Source organism: Delphinapterus leucas, unplaced genomic scaffold, assembly GCF_059928025.1.
Source record: "Delphinapterus leucas isolate spDelLeu-1000000601 "Yukka" unplaced genomic scaffold, BTC_Dleu_Yukka2 spDelLeu_asBTCV2_sq49, whole genome shotgun sequence".
In the NCBI taxonomy this organism is placed as follows: domain Eukaryota; kingdom Metazoa; phylum Chordata; class Mammalia; order Artiodactyla; family Monodontidae; genus Delphinapterus; species Delphinapterus leucas.
In genome coordinates, this window is record NW_028322258.1 from 3762157 (window position 1) to 3781211 (window position 19055).

The window sequence follows — 19055 nt, forward strand, 5'->3', positions numbered from 1 at the left end:
GATCAGCTCGGTGCTTTGCGACCACCTAGAGAAGTGGAATAAGGAGGTTGGGAGGGAGACGCAAGAGGGGATATATGTATGTATATAGCTGATTCACTTTGTTATACAGCAGAAACTAACACAACACTGTAAACAATTATACTCTAGTAAAGATGTTAAAAAAGACAAACATTAAAAAAAAGTAGATTCAAAAACTGCCTTTAAGGTAGGGATTAACATATACACACTACTAGATATAAAATGGATAATCAACAAGGACCTACTGTATTGCACAGGGAACTCTACTCAATATTCTCTAATAAGCTATATGGGAAAAGAATATGAAAAATAGTAGATATGTGTATATGTATAACTGAATCACTTTGCTGTATACCTGAAACTAAACTGACACAATATTGTAAATCAACTATATTCCAAAAAAAAAAAAAAACTACCTTTATGCCTAACTGTTGCAATGATTTGTATAATTAGTTCAGTAAGATAATTTTTTTTCTTCCTCTTTAGAAGCTTAGTCATTAGATCCAAAGTCACATTTTTTTCACTCTCTTCTTCTCAAATGAGGAAGGTTTCATTTACAGTTTTTTCATGTTACCCTGTGTCTCACATTTGACCTAAATATTACCCTTACATTTTACCAGTTGGATTCTTTCAATCTGTCTTCTTCTGTAAATAATGCTGATTTTTCAGTCATGGTTCAGTCAGGAGATAAACCATGCGGTACGTGGAATGGGTGCAGTTTATCAAAAGAATTCATACCTAGTAACAGGTGAATGGAGTAAAGAATGCAGTAATACCTAATAGAGAAAGCAGCCACTACTCTTAGGGGTGATATCAGTGCAAAAGTTCCTCCCTCACTCCCACCCCCAAAACACCACCCCCCACCCCAAACTGAGGCTCAGAACCCCCTGGTGGCGCATGGCTGTAGCCCAGCAGATAGTGGAGAAGTTCACTGAAGTTCCACAGGAGGATGCCAGCAAGCAGAGAACTGCCTCCTATATGTAGAGGAAACTCATGGGGAGCTACATTTGGGGTAGGTGGAGTGGGTCCTGAACTCGCAGGGAAGTGGCTGGAACACCCATTGGGATGTTGCTTAACTGAGGTCCACAGTACTTGCTGGGAAACTGCCTGCAGGATGCACTAAGGCTCACTCCAACTTTATTATTTAAAAATTTATTTCTGATTACAAATGCAATATGAGGTCAATATTGGAAAAATGTGGAATCAGAATAGGATAAAATAGGGAAAACCACAGCTCTCAAAAGCATTTAAAAGTAACTTTTACGGAGTATATATATCCTACACGTAGATTGTATAGATTGTACAAAAATTGTGTTTTAGAGGATGGTAACACGATATGTGTTTATATTCAATAATGTAAGTCATTCCATTTTTTTCTATTTAATAAGGTAGTCTTGGCTATGTTCACCTACTTGATTTTTAATATAAATATTATATTCTACTTGTCAGTTTTCACGCATACCAACACAAACACAACTGGATTTTGAAATGTCTGGCACTTTTTGGTCATTTAACATTAAAGGAAATACTTTTGATGGACTTTGTTTTTTTACACACTCCTTATATATTACTTTAATAGCATTAGAATAATATACTTTGTGAAATAAAAAATTACTAATTCCTAGTTTTGAAATTCTGTTTCCAGGTTTTCATTTTGTAGAACTATGATGAACAGTTCTATGCATAAAGGTGATCTGAACTGTTTTTAAGATTCTTCAATATAGTGTCTATAAAGTTGAACTGAGTTATGCATTATCAAAGCTCATAGAAAATTGCTGTCTTGTGTATCATTTAAAAATATTTTCCATTTTAACCATCAGTATGTGTGAGTATACCACAGACTATCTCTAAGAGAGTATGCCTTAGCATTAAGTTTTCTTTTTTGTTGTTTCAAAACACCATGTAAGTATAATCTTTCAGACTTTGAGTAGAAAAGATATTGCAGGTGTGTGTGTGTGTGTGTGTGTGTTTTCTGTGCTTGTGAGAGCAAGAGAGACAGACGGAGACAAAGACAGAGAGATACTAAGGATTGTAAAGGCGGCACAACTCTATCTCATTTTCAGATTTTAGCTATATAAAGAATCAAAGTACTAATTACATTCTGAAAAATCAAAATTATGCCCTAAATGATACAAATTATAATTCATAAACTTAATATAATTCATTATTTTTATTGTTCTCAATTCACTCAGATAATGCACATATAATTATAGGGCTACTATGCAAGGTTCTTTTCAGAACAGCAAGGGCTAGATGATTTCATAGCAACTAATTGTAATGCAATAAGTCGGGAAGTTTTCTGAAAGCACAAATTTGAGTATGTTAAAATAGTTTCAAATTTTATTTTCCTTGGACGAAAGCTTCTTTTACAGTGCGAATGTATTTTAATTATAAGTCTACACTTAAAAACCATATTAAAGGGAAACTATTTTTACTGATACATGCCAGGGGGTAAATAATATTAATGCTAAATGCATACCTTTTAAGAAAAGAATAAAATGGACTATGATATGTCTTTGTTTAAGCACAAAGTTCTCCAATTGTCCTTTGGATGAAAGTTGAATCACATTTTCTTTACTATAGAATCAAATCTGAGCATTTCAAGAGGTAAACAGTGATTCTTTGATGCCTTACTTCAAGGCATTCAGAGGAAATTAATCAAATTAATCCATCCTTCTTTCCACTGGTAACAAAAATTATTCACTGCTTTGGACTCAGGGCATTTCACAAGACCCTAATGAGTATTGGGAAGGAAAAAAAAAGTATTAAATGGTGGCATTAAGGAGGAGACTGTAAAGCACTGAATATTCTTTTTTTTAATGCCAGATTGGAAATGTAATTGAGTGAAGCAGGCCCCGGGTGGTTGGAAGCATTGCAAAGTGCGTGGTCCGCCTAAAGGTGGCAGCTGCTACCCAGCAACCATGGATCATTGCCACATTGGAATTCAGAACCAGGTTTGGCAGATATTCCAGTGTTTGTGGAAAAGAAAGAAATTCATATTTTAATGTGAGCTCTCTAAATTTTTGAGTGTTGATGTTAACAAAAAAAAGTCCTTGTGAGCTGAATCAAATAAGTCAGGAAGTTCCTCCTTGTTAAATGAAAAAGCATTATGTACTTGACCTTGGTCTTGCCCCTCCCCAATTTTAATCAAAGTCCTTAAAAGCATTTAGAAAATATTTAAGTGACAATTATTTCTTATGTCAATTTTTCCTTGAGGAGCATCAAGAGAAAAATGTATTTCCTTCCAAAAGCCATTGGTTGAAGACCAAGCAACTCTAATCGTTTGGCTAATATGATTGTTTATATATTTCCCAATAATCAAATAATTGTTCTCAGTTGATAAAGGGGAAGAGTATTTAAAAGATTATTTTTAAATTACAGCAATACAGGTATTTTTTGAAACAAAGGGATATTGCTTTCAATACATTTTTTGCCTAAAATGGATGGTCTCTTTCCATATCTCTTCCAAATCTCTGAACGAATTCTCACATTTTTTCAAAATTGTTGCTGTAAGCATGGTTAAATTATATCACCTCTATAGCTAGACTCTCATATTCTGAATCCAGTTCTGATGTTGCTAGCTACTTCACCTTGTGTGTCTTACCCAAATTTCTTGAGTCCCAGGTTCCTCATCTAGAAAATAATGGTCATTTTGGGATCAACTTCAGAGGCTTACTATGAGGATTTTGTAAGGAAATCTTTAAAGCTATCAGTGATAGAAAGTGTTCCATACATCTTAGTTATCATTATGTCCTTTGAAGTCATTCTTTTTTCCTGGTTTACATGGAAATACTGCTGCAGATGTCAGAAGACACATTTTTCTCCCCCCTGCAACATTGCACATTTGTAGCAACCATCTTCATAGAGGAAAACAGCATTCTTATTCACTGCTGCACATATTTAATGTATTTTTGAGATCACTCTACCCCGTTTCTGGTCTTTATAAAGTTATCATAAAATTATAAGTGTCTTTGACAATTATCTAGTTACTAGACACAAAAGTATCAATACAGGGGAACTCAGAGAGACTGAGTGATTTGCCTGGGATAAATAAATAAATAAATAAGAAAGTGGCAGAACTGGGACTAAAATTGTGTTTCTTTGTTTTGCTTTCATTATATATTTCTATCTAAATATATTTAAGTTGAAATTATAAATATTAAAAAAATTTGAATGCCTTAATTCATAGACTTTCTCCATTAAATTGGAAAGAGAAAACCATTATTTTTATAGGGAAATTTTGTCAATTAAGCTGCAGTATGCCAAACATCTGTGTACCTGTCAACCAATTCTACATGATTGACATAGTTTGCATTCATATACAGATATTCCTGCTTTTTGAGATCTAGTTTTACACATTGACATTTTAATATAAATGATCAATAGAAAATCATATTCCATGGGCATCATGAATAAGTCAACAAATTTATTTGGCTTACTCTAAATAAATATTTCTTAAATGTCACATTTACACAGCATTAAAAGTTTTAAGCAAATACTCGTGAAGCATGCCCCTGTGACACTGATGATTGAATATATTATCTTGTCTCTTTCTAATGAAGAAAACAGTGTAGTTGCCAACTTTATATGAACTAAGGGAAGTTCTCTGACCACATGAGATGTCATTTCAAAATAGATTTCCTTTGGAAGGATGATATTATGCTAAAATAATATGAGATTTATTTTTATTGCCCACTAAAGAACTAAGGAAAATACAGTGCCATGGAAATTGTTATTTTAATGCTGTATTCAAAAGAATAAAAGTTAAATATAGAACTTTGAATTGCTTTTCTTCTCTCCTCACTGGTACTATATGTTCGTATTCTGGAGATTGGGAAATTCAACTTCACACAACACATCCAGCTAATGAGATTGCAGAAACATTGTGCTCTCCATCATTTCCTTATCAGTGACAGTCCATTAAAAGCTGTAACCCCATGAAGTGAATTTCAGTTTTAAAGTTTTGCATTCTGAAAACGGTCTTCCCAAGACCATTAATAGATAAGATGGATGCCACATTTGTTGACAGTTCAAGATACTTTTACCCTACTAGAACTGTTTTGAAACCAACAGACCTATTATCTTCTTTTACAAAGAAATTTTATAGTGCTATTTTAGTGAATTGCAAAACTCTGAAGGAAATTTTACTTTTATTTACCTGTGTTTTTGTTTCCTTACACAATGCAGTAAAATATGTACAATGTGTTTGTAGTCTACATTTGAATTGCATCCTTTCAGAAAAATTGAATAGGTCTACTAAAAACAATTTTCCTTTCGAGTGTGGCATGCTTTGTCCTGAGAACAGAAAGATGATGATTTATTCCTGGATTCTTAATAGTTTTGGTTGCAGTAAGTTAGTCATGATCACAATTGAATGTCAGGATTGTAAAATAATCAAAACAGCCTTTCCAAACTTAGTGTGGAGAAACTGAACAAATGCAAGCACAAAGATATGACTTCACCTCCTGACAAAGGAGGAGGAGGAGATTCCTGCCCAGACTGATGTCCCAAAGAAACAACCATGATTGTGAGGAATGGCATCCAGGGGGAGTTAAAGTCTTACTATTTTAGGTAATTTTTAAAATTGAAAATGTGTACAAGTTTCCTTCCATGAATGTAGTTAGAACATGTCAAAAAAGAACGGAATTCAACTCTCTGAATTCAGTCTCAGACGTTTCAGAAAATAGTAGGGATAGTCACCTGAAGCAATTAGGCTTTTGAGAAGAATGGCATATGGGCCACTGCTCTAGCTGTCCCTGAATGGGGACTGGAGACAAGGGCACAAATCTAGGTTTCTGGAGCTGCCCAATCAATAACTAGTGCCTTTGAAATATAAAATTCAGGAAACAATCAATGCATACTTAGGATTATTTGGTGATACAAAAAGTGCAGAAATAAATATGCCTGGAGATGGAGATACAGCTACTGATCTACAGTGCACAGAAAACTGGATACACTGAGTAGAGTGACAAACACATGGTGTGCTGAAGAGAAGAGCTGTGTTGTCCTGTCAGGTACTGAGATTAAAATCTGTTTACAAAAAATAAATAAATAAATAAGAAAAAAAATCTCTTTACAACATTCAGCAAAAGAGGGTTGGCTCCCTTTGGAAATTTATTTGTACTTCAAAGGATGCTAAATAGAAACAGGATCGAAGATATGTTTGAAAGAAATATGCTGTATTTGAAGTGGAATCATCTCCCATCTTTAGTGAAAATAGCTCCATAATATCCCAGAAGCCAGGAGCACTATAGAGAGATTGTTTGGGTGGAATTACCAAATACACTTACTTACATTAAATTAATATCAATAGTAGTCAATACACTTTGATCATTTTCTATATATAGTAGTATACTTTATGTGGCTTATGTTATTAATCTCTTCAATTAATCTATGAGGAGTCACTCAATGTTTGTCAACGTCACAAATTAATAAATTGAGTTTAATACAGATTAGGTATCTTTTCTCAAGATTATGAAACTAGAAAGCATCAGAATAAGAGTTTTCAAACCCTTATTTAGCAAGGCAGTATATACTTCCTAATGCATATGATTAAGAAACAAGTTATCTCATACTTTATGTATATGTTATTTGATACTAAGAGACTCAGTCAGTCCTTCTGAGGGTACAGGTAACGGTAAACGCTTTTTCTTTCCACCCAAAAGCTTCAGATAAAATGTTTTTCAGTGAATTGACTGTAAATAAAATTTTAATTTTATCTTAACAATATGCTAGAAAGATAGTTTTAAAAGTTTTTCATAATTCAAGATGATTTATATAATTTATATAATGTTCACATTAATTAAAACATGGTAACTGGGGTATACGTATGGATAATTAGATTAAGTTGGTAAACTAAATATTCTGTCTAACATAGATTATAAATTTGAGTGGACAAGAAAAATATGTTGCAATATCCATTTGAGCAACAGCAGCTTCTTAGTACAAACACCATGCTTAATATAACTATCCCTAGATATAAGTGAAAAATATCGATTATCACAGTTTTGCTTTTTGCTTTTTTTAGTAAACAAAAGAGATATTAAGTTTCAGAATGATGAGCTCAACTTTCTTATTCCATGTGTCATTAGGATGTGGTATATAAATATTCTCCAACTTTGCTCTATATCTTCACAACAAAGTGCAATGATAAACTAATGCTTTGCAATCTGAAAATTCCATTTGTCACTTTTTTCCTCTAAGGGTGTCAGATTGAAAAACCTTTCTGATTTATGATCTGTGCTTCAATTACAGTTGAATTCAAGACTACATGAAAGAACTTGGTGCTGACAGTATTCAGTTTTCACATGGATATGGTTTTCCAAGACACCATAGTTTTCTGCTCCTTGTCCTTACTCATCTGTCTACTTGCCTCTTAGATTAAATATTTTCAACAAATATGCTTATTTGAAAGGGTCTTGTTTGAATTTTAATGTTATTATTTTGCTGCCCCATTTATACCTTATACTTAAATAAATTGCTACTCCCCACCGCTGTAGCTTGTTACAAAGTCTCCATTGTGGATTACAAAAATGTTTCATAATATCTGACCCTGAGGTGGCTAACATGATTCCAACACAGTATCTACAGGATAAATCCAAGCACCTCAAGGATAGATAGGTGTAGAAAGATCAAGTTAACAAAAACTAACACTTATAATATGAAAAAAAAAAACTAGAACAACATGCAGTGCTTAACAAATAATATACTGAGAAGAATATGAATATTACAATGTCTATATTTGTTGTCACTCACATAGAAGTATGGTGTTATCATTAGTCATTGAATTAGCCTAGCTAGATTTTGATGGCTAAGAACACTCTCCAAATAGGCATCTTGATTTTTTCCACTGAGATGGGATTGGAATTTCAGTTCTCCAACTAAGAGATGTTTTATATCAACCCAACTTGACATAATTAGCCAATTCTCAATTTAATGTGTCATCCAATCTCTCCCCGCTGATGTTCATAAATTTTGTATACACTCTGATTTCATTGGATTATTCATTATTTTTGACTTGACTCTCTATTCCAAGGGAAAAATAAAAGGTTTTGTAGTACATTATAGTAGTTGCTAGATCATATACCTAAATTTTAGCTTCTTTTCACATTTATAATCATAAATCTATTAAATTAATTTCCAGAACATTTTGAAATATAGCTGGATTGAGATACACATTCTTGTCATGTTTAGATACGTCTGTTGGTACTTATGCTTTCTTTGAATTTTATTAAACATTGAATTGATTTTATCAAGTATAAAAATATATTCTCTCTTAAGATTTAATTGCTATTTACTAGTGATATTTGAGATTTGCTTTTTTTAAAATAATGCGAGTCAGTCTGTGGTTTGACACAGTAAAGTCCATTTCAACTTATAGCCCAGAACTATTTAAATAATATGAGAATTCGTTGATTTTAGGTATATGAAAATTTCCTTTCTAAAAACCTGTGATTCTTGTACCTTTCAACATGGTAGTTTTTGTAGATCTTTTAAAAAATTTCTTCATTATTATGGTACTATTCAGTATTCTTCTCATACATTCATCAATGATGCTAATGTATCTTAATATAAATAATCAATTTTATTTAGTAATTAAATAAATTACCATAGAATTATTTTTAAAATACCTTATGATTTTACAACATTTATATTAGGAGTCATCAAGCTCTAAAATATTTTTCCTGAAGAGATCTGGCAAGATTTTATATAAATTTTGAGTAAATACTTATTTTTGCCTTTTTTCTACTTTATTTCATATTCACACCACAATAATGACTCTTCTAATTTAAAATATAAACCATAGAGATTTCCTTAAAGGTGGCAGGGGAGGACTGGAACTGTCAAAGACAGAGTGACAGGTGGGGTTGGGAATAAGTGAACGGTCTTGACAGACTCAAAGTTGCTGGCAGCTTGGAACTGCACCTGGTAGGACAGTGGATGGATCTTGCAACTGTACACTTTGGACATAAACTGGTTAGTGGGCTGCTTGGGTCGGCATTCAGCATGCACCATGAAGAGCAATGTGAGGGAAACTGGTACCCAAGTAGGGGCCTTCTGTGTGGTGCTGTCTCGATGGTGTCTTAGGTGTGGAATTGTCCATGCACTTGGGGCAGTAGAGCTTCACCAGGGCCTCACCTGAGGTGTCAGAAAGGCTATTGGAAAGCATTGGCTTGTTCTCACAGTGCACATGGGGCAGTAGCCGAACTCTCCCTGCTGGTACTTTTCCAACATCTGGGTGGTGCCATGGTTTGTGAGGATATAGGTGGTCTGGGTGAACCCATACAGCATCTTGGCTGACTGCTTAATCAGGGTTCTCTGGTTGGGGTTGTCTTCGAGCTCTTCATCAGGCTCCAGGTCCAAGATCATGTTTAGAGCTTGTCTACAGTGAGGCTCATTGCTCATTGAGTTGACTGAGATTAAATTTGTCCTGGATGGAGTCTTCATCCACTTCACAGAAGAATTCATAGTCATGGAGCCCACAGAACCAGTATAAATAACACTTCCTGATGTTTAAATCATTTCTTTTAATTTGTCATTTATTTTTCCTTACTGATTTCCTGATGCTTCTTTGTCTCTGTAATTTTGCTTTCTTGAGTGATCATAAAAGTCTTTGAAAGTTAGGGGTCTTTTTTTTCTTTTGTTTTGCAAAGCATGCCATGATTAAAATGTGTTTCTACTTATTTTAATGAATTAATAAATAAAAATATCATGGGAATGATATTTTTAATTTCTATGTACTTTTAAGTGTTTATTGAAGATAGTATCGGTAAAGACTAGTAACCACATCAAAAGAGTTCAGCTTAATGTATTGATTTCACATGTCAGAAGATACCTGCTTAGTCAGACTCAGATCAAAAACAGAATACCAATAACCTAGCACATTCTCATCTCAGTAAAAACTGTTCCAGTTAACTGCTCTCATGACTTCTAAAACCAGAGATTCGTCCTGTCTTTTTTTGTACTTAGTATTGATAAATTATGCATTATGCACATTATAGACGATCAATTCCCATTGTGTGAGTATTCCACAATTTTCACGGCTTCTCCTATGAGTGGATATTTATGTGGGTAGCACCCAGTTTGGGCTTACAAATAATGCTATAATGAATATTCTAGTGCATGCCTTTCAGTGAACTTATGAATGCACTCCTGTTGGGTTTAGGTATATATATAGGAGTGGAGCTGATTATCTTTGGAACTGTGTATCTTCAGCTTTTGTAAATACTGCAGTTTTTCGAACTGTCCTTATGCTTGAGGTTTTTTTTTTTCTATTGATACCAATTTTTTTTAGTACATCTTTATTGGAGTATAATTGCTTCACAATACCATGTTTCTGTTGCACAACAAAGCAAATCAGCCGTATGCATACACATGTCCCCATGTCCCCTCCCTCTTAAGCCTCCCTCCCATCCTCCCTATCCCACCCTTCTAGGTCACCTCAAAGCACCGAGCTGATCTCCCTGTGCTATGCTGCTTCTTCCCACCAGCCAACTATTTTACATTCGGGAGTGTATATACATCAATGCTACTCTCACTTTGCCCCAGCTTCCCCCTCCCACCCCACGTCATCAAGTCCATTTTCTATGTCTACCTCTTTATTCCTGCCCTGCAACTAGGTTCATCAGTACTATTTTTTTTTTAGATTCCATATATATGCATTAACATATGGTGACATACTTCACTCTGTATGACAGACTCTAGGTCCACCCACCTCACTACAAATAACTCAATTTAGTTCCTTTTTATGGCTGAGTAATATTCCATTGTATATATGTGCCACATCTTCTTTATCCATTCCTCTGTTGATGGACACTTAGGTTGGTTCCATGTCCTGGCTATTGTAAATAGTGCTGCAATGAACATTGGGGTGCATGTCTCTTTTTGAATTATGGTTCTCTCAGAGTATATGCCCAATAGTGGGATTGCTAGGTCATATGGTAGTTCTTTTTTTAGTTCTTTAAGGGCTCTCCATACTGTTTTCCATAGTTGTTGGATCAATTTACATTCCCACCAACAGTGCAGGAGGGCTCCCTTTTCACCACACCCTTTCCAGCATTCATTGTTTCTAGACTTTTTGATAATGGCCATTCTGACTGGCGTGAGGTGATACCTCACTGTAGTTTTGATTTGCACTTCTCTAATAATTAGTGATGTTGAGCATCTTTTCATGTGCCTTTTGGCCAACTGTATGTCTTCCTTGGTGAAATGTCTATTTAGGTCTTCTGCCCGCTTTTTAACTGGATTGCTTGCTTGTTTGATATTGAGCTGCATGAGCTATTTGTATATTTTGGAGATTAATCCTTTGTCTGTTGTTTTATTTGCAAATATTTTCTCCCATTCGGAGGGTTGTCTTTTTGTCTTGTTTATGGTTTCCTTTGCTGTGCAAAAGCTTTTAAGTTTAATTAAGTCCCATTTGTTTATTTTTGGTTTTATTTCTGTTACTCTAGGAGGTGGGTCAAAAAAGTTCTTCCTGTGGTTTATGTCAGAGTGTTTTTCCTATGTTTTCCTCCAAAAGTTTTATAGTGTCTGGTCTTACATTTAAGTCATTAATCCATTTGGAGTTTATTTTTGTGTATGGTGTTAGGTAGTGTTCTAATTTCATTCTTTTACATGTAGTTCTCCAGTTTTCCCAGCACCACTTATTGAAGAGGCTGTCTTTTCTCCATTGTATGTTCTTGCCTCCTTTGTCATAAAACAGGTGTCCATATGTGCATGGATTTATCTCTGGTCATTCTGTCCTGTACCATTGATCTATATTTGTTTTTGTGCCAGTACCTTACTGTCTTGATTACTGTAGCTTTGTGGTATAGTTTGAAGTCAGGGAGCCTAATTCCTCCAACTCCATTTTTTTTTTCTCAAGATTGCTTTGGCTATTTGGGGTCTTTTGTGTTTCCATATGAATTGTAAGATTTTTTTGTTCCAATTCTGTGAAGAATGCCATTGGTAGTTTGATAGGGATTACACTGAATCTGTAGATTGCTTTAGGCTATATAGTCATTTTCACAATATTGATTCTTCCAATCCAAGAACATGGTATATTTCTCCAACTGTTTTTTGTCATCTTTGGTTTCTTTCATCAGTGTTTTATAGCTTTCTGAGTACAAGTCTTTTGCCTCCTTAGGCAGGTTTATTCCTAGGTATTTTATTCTTTTTGCTGTAATGGTAAATGGGAGTGTTTCCTTAATTTCTCTTTCTGATTTTTTGTTGGTGGTGTGTAGGAATGCCAGAGATTTCTGTGCATTAATTTTGTATCCTGCAACTTTATCAAACTCATTGATTAGTTCTAGTAGTTTTCTGGTGGTATCTTTAGGATTTTCTATGTATAGCATCATGTTATCAGCAAAGAGTGATGGTTTTAATCCTTATTTTTCCAGTTTGTATTCCTTTTATTTCTTTTTTTTCTCTGATTGCCATGGCTAGGACTTCCAAAACTATGTTGAATAAGAGTGGCAAGAGTGGACATCCTTCTCTTGTTCTTGATCCTAGTGGAAATGCTTTCAGCTTTTCACCATTGAGCATGATGCTTGCTGTGGGTTTGTCATATATGGACTTTATTATGTTGAGGTAGGTTCCCTCTATGCCCACTTTCTGGAGGGTTTTTATAATAAATTGGTGTTGAATTTTGTCAGAAGCTTTTTCTGCATCTACTGAGATGATCATATTGTTTTTATTCCTTAAATTGTTAATGTGGTGTATCACATTGATTGATCTGCATATATTGAAGAATCCTTGCATCCCTGGGATAAATCCCACTTGATCATGGTGTGTGATCCTTTTAATGTGCTGTTGGATTCTGGTTGCTAGTGTTTTGTTCAGGATTTTTACATCTCTGCTCATCAGTGATATTGGCCTGTAGTTTTCATTTTTTGTGATACCTTTTTCTGGTTTTGGTATCAGGGTGCTGGTGGCTTCGTATAATGAATTTGGGAGTGTTTCTCCCTCAGCAATTTTTTGGAAGAGTTTGAGAAGGATTGGTGTTTGCTCTTCTCTAAATTTGCTCTTCTCTAAATGTTTGATAGAATTCACCTGAGAAGCCATCTTGTCCTGGACATTTTTTTGTTGGAAGATTTTTAATTATGGTTTCAATTTCATTACTTGTGATAGGTCTATTCATATTTTCTAATTCTTCCTGGTTCAGTCTTGGAAAATTGTACCTTTCAAAGAATTTGTCCATTTCTTCACGGTTGTCCATTTTATTGGCATATGGTTGTTTGTAGTAGTCTCTTATAATCCTTTGTATTTCTGCAGTGTCAGTTGTGATTTCTCCTTTTTCATTTCTAATTTTATTGATTTGTGTCCTCTCCCTCTTTTTCTTGATGATTCTGTCTAAGGGTTTATCAATTTTGTTTATCTTCTCAAAGAACCAGCTTTTAGTTTTATTGATCTTTGCTATTGTTTTCTTCATTTCTATTTCATTTATTTCTGCTCTGATCTTTATGATTTCTTTCCTTCCTCTGACTTTGGGTTTTCTTTGCTCTTCTTTCTTTAGTTGTCTTAAAAGTAACATTAGATTGTTTATGTGAGATTTTTCTTGTTTCTTGAGGTGAGATTGAATTGCTGTAAACTTCCCTCTTAGAACTGCTTTTGCTGTGATGCATGGGTTTTGGGTCATTGTGTTTTCATTGTCATTTGTTTCTATGTATTTTTTTATTTTTTCTTTGATTTCTTCAGTGATCTCTTGGTTATTTAGGAGCGCACTGTTTAACTTCCATTTTTTTTGTGTTTTTTACAGGTTTTTTCCTGTAATTGATTTCCAATCTCATAGTGTTGTGGTCAGAAAAAATGCTTAATAGGTTTCAATTTTCTTAAATTTACCAAGGCTTGATTTGTGACCCAAGATGTGATCTATCCTGGAGAATGTTCCATGAGCACTCGAGAATAAAGTGTATTCCATCACTTTTGGGTGGAATGTTCTATAAATATCAATTAGATCTATGTGGTCTATTATGTCATTTAAAGTTTGTGTTTCCTTATTAATTTTCTGTCTGGATAATCTGTCCGTTGATGTAAGTGAGGTGTTAAAGTCCCCTACTATTATTTTGTTACTGTTGATTTTTCCTTTCATGGTTGATAGCATTTGCCTTATGTATTGAAGTGCTCCTATGTTGGGTGCATAAACATTTATAATTGTTCTATCTTCTTTTTGGACTGATCCTTTGATTATTATGTAATGTCCCTCCTTATCTCTTGGAACAGTCTTTATTTTAAAGTCTATTTTATCTGATACAAGTATTGCTACTCCAGCTTTCTTTTGATTTCCATTTGCATGGAATATCTATTTCCATCCCTTCACTTTCAGTCTGTATGTGTCCCTAGGACTGAATTGGGTCTCTTGTAGACAGCATATATATGGGTCTTTTTTTGTATCCATTCAGCCAGTCCATGTCCTCTGGTTGCAGCATTTAGTTTATTTACTTTCAAGGTTATTATTGATATGTATGTTCCTATTACCATTTTCTTAATTGTTTTCGGTTTGTTTTTGTGGGTCTTTTTCTTCTCTTTGTGTTTCCTGCTTAGGGAAGTTTCTTTAGCATTTGTTGTAAACTGTTTTCATGGTGCTGAATTCCCTTAGCTTTGGTTTGTCTGAAAAGCTTTTGACTTCTCCATCAAACCTGAATTAAATCCTTGCTGGGTACAGTAATCTTGGTTGTAGGTTTTTTTCTTTCATCACTTTAAGTATATCCTGCCACTCCCTTCTGGCTTGCAGGGTTTCCACTGAAAAATCAGCTGATAACCTTACGGGGATTCCTTTGTATATTATTTTTTTGTTTTTCTCTTGCTGTTTTTAATATTTTTCTTTGCATTTAATTTTTGTTAATTTGATGAATATGTGTACTGGTGTATTTTTCCTAGGTTTTATCCTGTATTGGGGCTCTCTGTGCTTCCCGGATTTGGGTGACTCTTTCCTTTCCCATGTTAAGGAAGTTTTCCACTATAATCTCTTCAAATATTTTCTCAGACCATTTGTTTTTCTCTTCTTCTTCTGGGACGCCTATAATTTGAATGTTGGTGCATTTAGTATTGTCCCAGTGGTCTCTGAGATTGTCTTCAATTCTTTTCATTCTTTTTTTCTTTATTTTTCTCCTCAGCAGTTATTTCCACCATTTTGCCTTCCAGCTCACTTATTCATTCTTCTGCTTCCGCTATTCTTTTACTGATGCCTTCTAGTGTATTTTTCATTTCAGTTATTGTGTTGTTCGTCTCTGTTTGTTTGTTCTTTAGTTCTTCTAGGTCTTTGTTAAACACTTCTTGTATTTTCTCAATCCATGCTTCCATTCTATTTCTGAGATTCTGAATCATCTTTGCTATCATTACTCTGAATTCTTTTTCAGGTAGATTGCCTATTTCCTTTTCATTTACTTGGTCTTGTAGGTTTTTACCTTGCTCCTTCAACTGTGACATATTTTTTTGCCATCTCATTTTTTTTTTTTTTAATGAGTAGGTTGTGTTCCTGTTTTACTGGTTGTTTGGCCTGAGGCTTCCAACACTAGAGTTTGTAGGCTATTGAGTAGAGATGGTCTTTGTGCTGAGATGAGGACCTCTGGGAGACCTCACTCTGAAGAATATTCCCTGGAGTCTGAGGTTCTCTGTTAGTCCAGTGGTTCAGACTCAGAGCTCCCATTGCAAGAGCTTCTGCCCGACCCTGAGGTCATGAATCAAGATCCCACAAGCCATGTTGGGCAGCAAAAAAAAGAAAAAAAAAAAGAACAGTAACAAAGTAAAAATAAAATTAGACGGAAACTAACATATTTATTAGAAAGAGTGTAAAAATAAAAATATATATGAATCAACAACTGGAATGTACATCAGTACCCTGTAGTAAAAAAGAGGAGGAGGGAAAAGGAAAAAAAAAAAAGGTGGGGGAGGGAAGGCCTTGGCTGTGGAGAGCGAGGCCTAAGTAAGGGTGAGGTTTGGGTGGTGTATGGGGCCAATGCTCAGGACCCACAAGGCTGGAAAACGTCCTGAGGGCTGTGGGGGGTGGGGCTTATACTCAAGGAACAGTAGGAACCCAGGCGTGCCACCCGCCCCTGGTCTCAGAGGGTAGGGGACCTCACCTGGGAGCCCAGCAGGGGCAGAGCAAATGCCCTCCTCTCCTCTCCTGCTCCTCTGGTCTGGGGTCTGGGAGGGTCCCTCCTGCCTGCCTCTCTGATCTCCCAGGCCTCTCTCCTATGTCCCCAGGACCAATACGGTAGGGGGAAAAGGGGGCCTTCGAGGGCAGGGGACCAGCCTGGGAGCTCAGCAGGCTCCCTGTGCCCAAGTGAGTAGGGTAATCAACCTCTGCTCCTCTCCTGATCCTCCTGGATGGCCCCTCCTATCTGCCACTCCTGATATCCCCAGCCTCCCTCCTATGTCCTCAGGACCCATGTGGCCTGGATGGGGCTTTGAGGGGAGGGGGAATTGGCTTGGGAACTCAGCAGGCTCCCCGGCCCGAGGGACGCCAATCCTGTCTGGGCTCCACTTCTCCCCCATCGGTCTGCCTACATCCTACTCGTTCACTCTGAGGTTCCTCCTGTCCCCTTGGGGGTCAGAGTCCCCTACCAGTGGCTGGCAGACACCCTAGTTGTGGGGAGAAGCTAACTCTGCATGTTCCCACACCGCCATCTTGACTCCTCCCCTGTGCTTGAGTCTTGAGGTACATAATTTACTTTGATATTTGTAAGAAATCTAAAAACTCAGCTTTTATTTTCCTATTTACACAAACTTTCAGAAATGTGTGTTTTAACTTCAAAATATTTTATCACATTTTGTTATAATTACTAGTTTTATAACATTGTGGTAAGAAAATGTGATGTAAACCCTTATAATTTATCTGTTTTCAAGTGTGTTGCAATTTATTTTAAAATGTCCAAAGTATGTTGGAAAAATAGGAGGCAGAAAGTGGATAGAGTGAGAACATAGTTACATAGTAAGAACAGTCTACAGTTTAGTAGTTAAATGACCTCAATTTCCTTTTTCTATTACCTTCTTGTTATGTTGAAATTTTTTCCTTTTTCATACTATCATTGATTTCTTATTAACTTCTTTTTTACCTTCTTATCATTTTTTTCTAACACTCAATGGTTTCAGACTAATCATATCCCTAATTTAGACTGGTATATTTGTAAATATCAATTGACATTTCTTTCATTCTTCATCACTTTTTAAATAGTTTTTGTATATAATTATTTTTTTTAACATTTTTATCAAACATTTGGGTAATTTGTTTCTCTCTGAGTACATGTAGTTATCGCATCTTTAAAACTCAGACTTTATACTTTGCTTTTGATTCAGGAATTTAACCAAAAAAAGAATTATTGCTGTGACATTTATAATCATATTAATGTTTCTTGTTGTCTTAGGGCCTCTAGTGTGGCTGTAATTTTTAGATTTTGTTTTTTACTTTCTTAGCAGTATTTTTTAATCTCACCTAAACCCATTTTTGCCTCATTATTCCTTTTTCATTCCAGCCTGTTCTTCCCATCTAATTAGTTATTGCTGTTTTATAGACATTATGTATTTTTATGTGATTATGACAACAAAAGTTTTCCTGAAATTCCTCCTAGGTCATTGAGTGTTTTTTGACACATATGTACTGGGCTCCTATTTTCCAAAAATGATTCTAGGTCTTGGGGACTGATCAACTAGCAAGGAAAACTTGAGTTCTTGCACTTGAGGAACTTGAATTCTGGCAGGGGCAAGGGAGGCAATCAATAAAATATTTGGAAAATAAAAGAATAAACATAGTAGATAAAAATTCATGTTATGAAAAAAATCTAACAGACCAAGAGTTTTCATAGTACATTGGGGCAGTTGATGTGGAGTGGTCAGGCGTGGCCTCTGTGAGGAATGAAATTGAAGGAGTAAGCCAGGCGATTATGTGGGGAAAGCCATTTCCAGACAAAGAAATATCCTGTGCAAAAGACTTAAGTCAGGTCTAGTACAAAATACATCTTCTCACCATTGGAAAAATATTACTTTCATGTACATTTGCATCTTTACACTGTCAAAGTATCATTATTTAGTTTAATACAGTCTTTGCTCCAATTATCACAAACAAATGTAGAAATGCATTATCTCTTCTTTGGATGAACTTAATCTGGATACTTTATCAGAATATTTTAAGGTATATCATGAGCTACAATTTGTTAATATAAAACTTAAAGAGCCAGTTAAAAAATATGAAGTTGATTTTTTTATCATTAATTTAGAACAATTTTACATGCTTCCAATTAATTTAGAGATTACCAAAAAAGGGGCATTTAAAAAGCATTTGATCTTCAGAAAACCTTTACTAAGTAATTATAAGCTCTTAAGATCACTTTCCTTTAGGGCTTCCCTGGTGGCACAGTGGTTGAGAGTCCGCCTGCCGATGCAGGGTACACGGGTTCGTGCCACGGTCCGGGAAGATCCCACATGCCACAGAGTGGCTAGGCCCGTGAGCCATGGCCGGTGAACCTGCGTGTCCAGAGCCTGTGCTCCACAACGGGAGAAGCTGCAACAGTGAGAGGCCTGCGTACTGCCAAAAAAAAAAAAAAATCAGTCTCCTTTGAAAAGGAAAGCATGTGTTCTTTTGTGTAATCCATCTTAAACTTTAAAGTTTTTCATTCTGGGCAAAAGAAGTTTGCTCAATATTTTCCAAAATAAATATTTCTAGACGCACAGTAAGTTAGCAAAAGACGAGAATTTGAGCTATGTAAATTTTGAAAATTTTAGTGGATTATGTTTGTCACTAATTTCTAGTACTGACTCCTCTCACTAGATCTTTTTAGAACTGTATTTAGTTTTTTGCTGTTGTTGTTTCTATTTTTTTTTTTTTCATATTGCCTTTATTTTGCAGAAAATGTTTTGCTCATTGTCTTTGGCTATTTTTTTCAGAAGAAAAATATTGCCATTGTATGTTTAACAATACAAGAGGCAATTACATGTGCTCAAAATAAACGCATTCTATTGGGCAGAACAGTGAAATTTCCATTTCAGTTAAAGTCTGTTGTCCTCAACTATGAATTTATTATTTTGTCCCTAACAGCTTAACTATAAGTATGATAGCTGTCACA

General features: G+C 35.3%; 1 pseudogene; it reads right to left on the reverse strand.

Moving 5' to 3' along the window:
• Positions 1-8473: 8473 nt before the first annotated feature.
• Positions 8474-16623, reverse strand: LOC149743944 (casein kinase II subunit beta-like; annotated as a pseudogene).
• Positions 16624-19055: the final 2432 nt, after the last annotated feature.